Raw genomic sequence first — 8525 nt, forward strand, 5'->3', positions numbered from 1 at the left:
TGTGTCAGATGTATATGGTAGAAATGACAAATATGCTCCTCTACTCGCTCTCTAGTTTACTCTACTGTCTCTTATCACTCTCCAAGGCCCCAAAGACTTATTCCAATCTACTAGAGATTTTCCTGGATTTCCTCAAACCTGATTTACTGCATCTGTTGCTCCTAGTGTGGTCTCCTCCATATCAGAGTGATCCCGCACAAAACTGTGGACTTGTTCAGGGAACACCTATTGTCCACTGTGATGTTTTTACAGATCTACACTTAATGGCAAGGTTTTTGGAAGTGTTGCTGAACAAAGAGACCGTGGAGTGCAGCTTCATAATTTCTTGAAAGCAGAGTCGCATGTAGATAGGATAGTGAAGAACGTGTTTAATATTCTTCCCTTCATTGGTCAGAGCTTTAGTATTGTACAGGGAGATCATGATGCGACTATATAGGACACTGGTTAGGTCACTTTTGGAATATTGCGTACAATTCTGGTCTCCTTCCTTTCAGAACCATGTCGCGAAACTTGAACAGGTTCACAAAAGATTGACAGGGACGTTCCCTGGGTTGGAGCATTTGAGCGATGGGGAGTGGCTGAATAGGCTGGGGCTGGCTAGGGGGAACTTTATAGAGGTTTATGAAATCATGACGAACATGAATAGGGTAAATAGAATAGATTGTTTCCTTCGGGTGGTAGAGTCCAGAACTAAACATATGTTTAGGATTAGAGTTGAAAACTGTTCAAGGAATCTAAGGGACACCTTTTTTTCACGCAGAGCGTGGTATGTGCATGGAAGGAGCTGCCAGAGGAAGTGTTGGTTTCTGGTACAATTAAATCATTTAAAAGCAACCTGGATGATTTTATGAATAAGAAGTGTTTAACGGGATATAGGCCGAGTGCTGGCAAATGGGAATAGATCAGGTTAGGATATCTGGCCTGCATGGACGAATTGGACCGAGGGATCTGTCTCCTTGCTCGACATCTGTATGACTCTGTGACAATGCTAATGTGGAATAATCTCAAATTGTGGGTCTGAAATATTATCTCAGCTTGTCATTCAACAGATCGTAGAAAATGAAGCATTCATCCTTTGCAGTTACATGTTTTACATTGCTTCTGATTTTGCTTCATTCCCATCCGAACATTCAAATTTCGCGATTATTCTTTACTTTTATTGAAACTTAATTATGTTGGAATTTGTTGGGGTTTTTTTGTCTCCACATATAATTTATTCTTTTCGATGACTTGTTCAGTTTACAAATTACTTCTGATTCTTTACAGTCGAAAATTGACTTTGAATTAAACGTGAAGCTCAGGCTCCAATTTATTCAAAAACGATCCAGTGAAGGTGCGACTTCAAAGAAGTCGACGCTGTGAGCAGGACTCGAACCTGCGCAGGGAACCCCCATTGGATTTCGAATCCAACGCCTTAACCTCTCGGCCATCACAGCTCGGAGGTTGGACACAATTTTCATAGTAAAACAACCCGAATCCATGAAACATAGAAGTTGTTGGGAGAACAAATTGTCAGAACGCAATGATTTCACCAAATCCTTTGCAGAGACCCAGGCGAACGTCACCTTTTCAGGTTGACAGGCGCTCGTCGCAACCTGGATTCTGACACAGCTGAACTTGCGGAAATGACTCTTTGTAGGACTAATGCAGTTACCGAATTTGCACCACACGAAAACAAGTCATTTGCCTCATCGCATCCGCATTTCCGATCGATATTGACTAAATTGTCCAGCACCTGGTCCCGAAGTGGATATGCCGCTGAGTTTTAATATTCAGCGCAATACGATATCAGAAATGTCCATGAAAATTACCTAAACACTGGCGCACATTCGAGAAAAGGTATAGAATTTAGAAAGAATGCAGAACCGATTTACAGAAATGGTTCCAGGAATGAAACTCTTAAGTCCGGACATCAGCTAAAGAACTTGTGAGTATAAGAGAATAAGATTGAACGAAGATTTGGAGCTGGAAATCGTTTTGACGGAATTCGATTGCATTCTATTTGTGGTTGTTCTCGAGTCATCAAGTCATAGAGCAATACAGCACGGAAAACGAACCTTCGGTCCAACTTGATCATGTTGAGCAGATTTCCTAAATTAATCTGTTCTCATTTGCCAACATTTGCCCTACATCCCTCTAAATCCATGTTAATCATGTACCATTCAGATGCCATTAAGTCTTGCAGTTGTACCAGTCTCCACCACTTTCTCTGGCAGCTCATTCGAGACAGGCATGAAAAAGATGTCCCTTAGGTTTCTTTTAAATCTTTACCCTCTCATTTTAAGCCTATGCTTCTAGTTTTGTTTTCCCTCACCAGCGGGAAAAATACCTTCTAGACTCTATCTGTGCCCCTCATGATTTACAAAATAGCAACTATTTGACTTCATCATACTTGCCAGGTGGGAAAGATGTGTAGATTATTTTGTCGAAGGTAACAGCTTGAAAACTGATTGACGTAAAATGTCTGATGTACAGACTTGTAGAAATGCATCTTGGCGTGGTTTTTAATAAGTCATTGATGTTTCGCAGCAGTTACAGAAATCTGCTGTGAACGCTGCAGAATGACAACCTTTCCAGCTGAAGGATTTTAGGTGACGAGAAAGAAGTCTTAGTTTCAATGTATGGTTGCCCGATTAGACCGGACTTGGGATACAATCCTCAATTTAGGAAAGATACTATTGCCGTGTAAGGAATACCAAGAATGTTCATTAGGCTTGACACAATAGATGGGCGTTTGTCCTGTGAATTGAAATTGAGGAAATCCGGCCTTAATGTTCTACAGCTTCAAAACATGACAGGTAATCTCAACGAAAGTTGCAAAATTTTTGAAGAGATAAACAGGATAGCCAAGTTAAATTGTGTTTCCTCATTAATGAATCTAGAAGCAGTCGAGTACAATTTTAAAATAAGGCATTGTGATTTATGACCATGATGAGGACTATTCGATTTTAGTCTAAGCCTTGAGAAGTTTTGCAATTCTCCACTATGGTGAGCCGTGGATATTCGGTCTTTGAGTGCCTTTAAGTTGGGTAATGCCTTGCCTGGTACTGTAGTTAACTCAGTCACATTAGGCGTATTTAGTCAGTCCGTGGATAAGAGTATGGATGATGATGCGATAATGTGGGCTTAGATTAGTTCACACTGAGGGCCGAAGGGCCTGTTCTGCATTGTATTGTTCTATGTTTGATATTCTATATTAAGTCTAGATTCCTCGTTCGATACTCTGCAACCAGAGTGAAAACATCCAGCTACTCTCTCTCTATTCCTGTGAGAATGTTATGCATTTCAATCAGATTCTGTTCCATTTTTCTAACCTCAAGTGGATACATACCTAGCTGAGCCAGTCTATTCTTAAGTGACAATACTGCCATTTCAAGTGCTCCTGTACTCCCTCTCTGGTAAGTGCATCCTCTGTAAGGCGGAGAGATCACAACTGTATGCAAAATTCCAGGTCTAGTTCTATATCTATATTTTCATTGACTGGTTTGCAAAGACACCCAGATCCTAAATGAAAGGCTATGTTTCCCAATATATAATATTTAAATAAGAAGCCTTCCTGCCTGTTTTCACATCAGTTTGCATAAATGCATACTTATTCAAACTGTACAGCATCACCTTGCTTGCATGTGCAATGTTTCTAGAATGCCCTGATGCTTCCATTATTCTTCCTCACTCAAACCCCACTTAGTTTTATTTTGCAGCAATATACTGTTAATCAATGCATCAGCGAGAAAAACAATAGACAGTTTGATTCCATTCTGTTTTTGTTTGGCAACTAATTCAAATCCATATCAGAATATTCCCCCAAATTTCAAATCTTTCAATTTTTGCAATTCACGTCTCCATGTGAGGCCTTATCAAAAGCATTGTTGAAATGCATGTCATAATCAGGGAATCGTCTGTGATGACATTTCTTGCTCCTGAAGACAAGGAAGGAACAGAATGAATTGAAAATGAAGGAACATGATAAAATGTCCATATAAAACGAGCATCATATTGAACTTGGAGCATGAGTGAAAATGCGTCAGTGTATACGTGGAAGAAGAAATGAAGACACAAACTTAAATTAAGAGAGAGGAAGAAGTGCCAACGTGTTCAAATTAGCTCATAGATCACTGAGTCAGAATTATTAGGCATTGATAGATATTCGTGATGGCAGATTTGATAAACCACTTATTTTTAATGTTGGTCAGCATGAGAGAATCAAGAAGCAGCAATTCAACGTCTATAAAATTTGGAGATCTGAATGATTTTGCTGTGTGCAATTATGTGGAAATATGGTCAGTCATATCTAAATAAGATGCTACGATCACCTTAACAATCCTGAACTGTGATACAAAATGTTGTCATAGGCTTTCTCAGTATGAGCTGTGTTCACAATTTGTTCACCTTTCCAGATCAGCTGGCCTCTCAATTGGACTGTTCAGTGTCAGTGAACACTTTTTAGTCTCTATCTTTCGCCAGATTTTGTCTTTGAAACTCCTATTTCATCAGTTCGATGTTCTCCTCATCCAAAGAATCCCGGTGTCGTAGAGTGTACAGCATGGAAACAGACCATTCGGTCCAACTCGTCCACGCTGACCAGACATCCCAATCCAATCTAGTCCCACCTGCCAGGACCTGGCCCATACCCCTCCAAACCCCTACTTTTCATATACCCATCCAGGTGCCTTTTAAATGTTGCAATTGCACTCCCCTTCACCAGTTCCTCTGGCAGCTTATTACATACATGTACCAGCCTCTGCGTGAAAACTTTGAGCCTTAGGGTCTCTTTGATATCTTTCCCCGCTCACCCTAAACCTATGCCCTCTAGTTCTGGACTCCACCACCAGGGAAAATACTTTGTTTATTTATCCTATCCATGCCCCTCATAATTTTGTAAATGTCTATATGGTCATTCCTCAGCCTCTGACGCTCCAGGGAAAACAACTCTAGCCTATTCAACCTCTCCCTTTTGCTCAAATCCTCCAACCCTGGCAACATCCTTGTAAATCCTTTCTGAACCCTTTCAACTTTCACTACAGCTTTCCGATAGGAAGGAGATCAGAATTGCATGCAATATTCTAACAGTGGCCTAACTAATGTCCCGTACAGCCGCAATCTGACCTCCCAACTTCTGTACTCAATACTCTGACCAATAAAAGAAAGCATATCAAATACCTTCTTCACTATCCTATCTGTCTGCCAGTCCTCTTTCAAGGAACTATGAACCTGCACTTCTAGGTTTCTTTGTTCAGCAACACTCCATAGGACCTTTGCCTTCAGTGTATAAGTCCGGCTAATATTTGCTTCCCCAAAATCCAGCAGCTCACATTTATCTAAATTCAACTCCATCTGCTACTTCTCAGCCCATTGTCCATCTGATCAATCTGAATTAACCTTCTTTGCTGTCCACTATACCTCCAATTTTGGTGTCATCTGCAAACTTACCAACTATACCTCTTTTGCTCACATCCAAATCATTTATATAAATGATGAAAAGTAGTGAATCCATGACCAACCTTATTGCACTCCATTGGTCACAGGCTTCCATTCTGAAAAACAACCCTCCACCACCACCCTCTATCTTCTACCTTTGAGCCAGTTCTGTACCCAAATGGCTCGTACTCCCTGCACGAAGAAAGCTGAGTGACCGTTCGAAGGGGGGGGGGGACAATCACAGGATCCTCTGTGGCCGTTCCCCATGAAAAACATGTATACCGTTTTGGATATTGTTGAGGAGGACATCTTACCAGTGGTATGCAGTGGGGTCCAGGTCTCTGGCACAGAGCCTGTCCCTGTTGCACAGAAGGGAAGGAGGAAAAGGGGGAGAGTGTTAGTCATTAGGGACTTAACATTTAGAGGCTCAGATGGAAGGTTTGTTGGGAGCGAAAGAGACTCATGTTGCCTCCCAGGTGCCAGGGTCCATGATGTCTCGGATTGTATCTTTGGGGTCCTGAAGTGAGAGGGTGACCAGCCTCAAGTTGTTGTCCATGTAAGTACCAACGACATAGGTAGAAAGAGGGACAGGGATGTAAGGCAGAATTTCAGGGAGCTAGGTTGGAAGCTGAGAGCTCGAACAAACAGAGTTGTTATCTCTGGTTTGTTACTCCTACCACGTGATAGCGAGGCAAGGAATAGGGAGAGATATCAGCTGAACACGTGGCTACAAGTATGGTACAGGAGGGAGGGTTTCAGATACTTGGATATTTGGAACTCATTCTGGGGAAGGTCGGACTTTTACAAACAGGACGGTCTTCACTTGAACCAGAGGGGTACTAATATCCTGAGTGGGAAATTTGCTGGTGTTATTCGGTTGGATTTAAACTAGCTCCTGTGTTTCTGATGAAGGGCTTTTGCGCGAAACGTTGATTTTCCTGCTCCTCGGATGCTGCCTGAACTGCTATGCTTTTCCAGCACCACTCTACTCCAGAATCTGGTTTCCAGCATCTGCAGTCATTGATTTTACTTTTACACTAGCTCAGCAGGGGGATGGGAACCGAGGTGTAGTTGCAGTGCACAGGAGGCTGAGAGTATGAAGGACAGGGACTGGATTTCAGGGTCAGAGAAATGTGCTGGCAGACAGCGAAATGGTTTGAAGTGTGTTTACTTCAACATCAGAAGTATCCGAAATAAGGTTTGTGAGCTTGCAGCATGGATAGGTACCTGGGACTTCGATGATGTGGGCATTTCGGAGACATGGATAAGCAGGGTGAGGAATGGACGTTGCAGGTTCCAGGGTTTAGGTCATTCATTAAGAACAGGCAAGGTGGTAAAAGAGGGGTAAGCGTGGCCTTGTTAGTCAAGGATAGTATAACGGTGGCTGAGAGAACTTTTGATGAGGACTCTTCTAGTGTGGACTGAGGTTAGAAAAAGGAAAGGAGAGGTCACGCTGCTTGGCGTTTTTTATAGTCCTTCCCTGAGTTCCAGGGAGGTGGAAGAGAGGATTAGCAAAATTATTCTGGGTAGAAGTGAAAGGAACAGGGTGGTCATTGTGGGGGACTTTAACTTCCCCAACATTGACTGGAAATGCTATAACTCCAGTACATCAGATACTGTTTTTGTCCAATGTGTACAGAAGGGTTTCCTGAAACAGTATGTCGAAGGGCCGACAAGAGGGGAGGTCTCATTGGATCTGGTGCTTGGTAATGAACCAGGCCAGGTGTTTGATTTAGTTGTAGGCGAACAAATTTTTAAGACAGTGACCATAATTCAGTTACGTTTAGTTTAGCGATGGAAAGGGATAGGTACATGCCACAGGTCAAGAGTTATCGATGGGGCAAGGGCAATTATAATGCGATTAGGCAAGAATTAGGTTACATTGAATGGGGTAGCAAAATGCAGGGGACGCAGACAATGGAAATGTGGAGCTTGTTTAAGGAACAGATATTGCATGTCCTTGATAAGTATGTCCTTGTCAAGCAGGGAGGAAGTGATAAGGTAAGGGAACCGTGGTTTACAACAGAAATTGCATGTCTTTCTACGACGAAGACGGAGGCTTATTTGTTGATGAGGCAATATGGTTCAGATGAAGCAATGGAGAGTTACAGATAAGCTAGGAAGGATTTAATGAGAGAGCTAAGAATAGCAAAGAGAGGACACGAGCAGTCTTTAGCAAATAGAATAAAGTAGAACGCTAAAGCATTCGATAGGTGTGTGAGGAATAAAAGGCTGATTAGGGTGGGAATAAGGTCAGTCAAAGACAGAAGTGGGAAGTTGAGTGTGGACCCTGTGGAGATCGGAGAGTTGCTAAACGACCATTTCTCATCGGTTTTCACATAGGAAAAGGAGAATATTATTGAGGAGAAGAAGGAGGTACGAGATATTAGACTGGAAAGGATCGAGTTTAGTTACGATAAAGTGTTATCAATTCTAGAAGGAGTGAAAGTAGGCAAGTCCACTGGGCCGGATGGAATTTATCTGAGGACTTTCTGGGAAGCTGGGGGGGAGATAGCAGAGCCTTTGGCTTTGACATTTGAGTCGTCATTGTCTACAAATCTGGTACGAGAGGACTGGAGGATTGCAAATGTGGTGCCCTTGTTCAAGAAGGGCAGTAGCAATGACCCTGGTACACATAGACCAGTGAGCCATACTTCTGTTGTAGGAAAGGCTTTGGAAAGGATTATAAGAGATCAGATTTATAATCATCTGGCAAGCAACAATTTGATTTCAGATAGTGAACATGATTTTGTCAAGAGCAGGTCGTGTCTCACAAACCACATTGACTTTTTTGAGAAGGCAACCAAGCATGTAGCTGAGGATAGGGCAGTTGACGTGGTATACATTGACTTCAGTAAAGCCTTTGATAATGTTCCACATGGTAGGTTGTTGGAGAAAATGCAGAGGCATGGAATTGAGGGCGATTTAGCAGATTGGATTAGAAACTGGCTTTCTGAAAGAAGGCAGCGAGTGGCAGTTGATGGAAAATATTCAGCCTGGAGTCTAGTTACTGGTGGTGTGCCACAAGGATCTGTTTTAGGACCACTGCTGTTTGTCATTTTTATAAATGACTTAGACAGAGGCTTGGGGGATGGATTAGTAAATTT

General features: G+C 42.2%; 1 non-coding gene across 1 annotated transcript; it reads right to left on the reverse strand.

Moving 5' to 3' along the window:
- Positions 1-1354: 1354 nt before the first annotated feature.
- trnas-cga lies at positions 1355-1436 on the reverse strand. Its single transcript has one exon. It is a non-coding gene; the product is annotated as a tRNA-Ser (tRNA).
- Between the last annotated feature and the right edge of the window lie 7089 nt (positions 1437-8525).

Source organism: Chiloscyllium plagiosum, chromosome 37 (genome assembly GCF_004010195.1).
Source record: "Chiloscyllium plagiosum isolate BGI_BamShark_2017 chromosome 37, ASM401019v2, whole genome shotgun sequence".
NCBI classification, from domain to species: Eukaryota; Metazoa; Chordata; class Chondrichthyes; order Orectolobiformes; family Hemiscylliidae; genus Chiloscyllium; species Chiloscyllium plagiosum.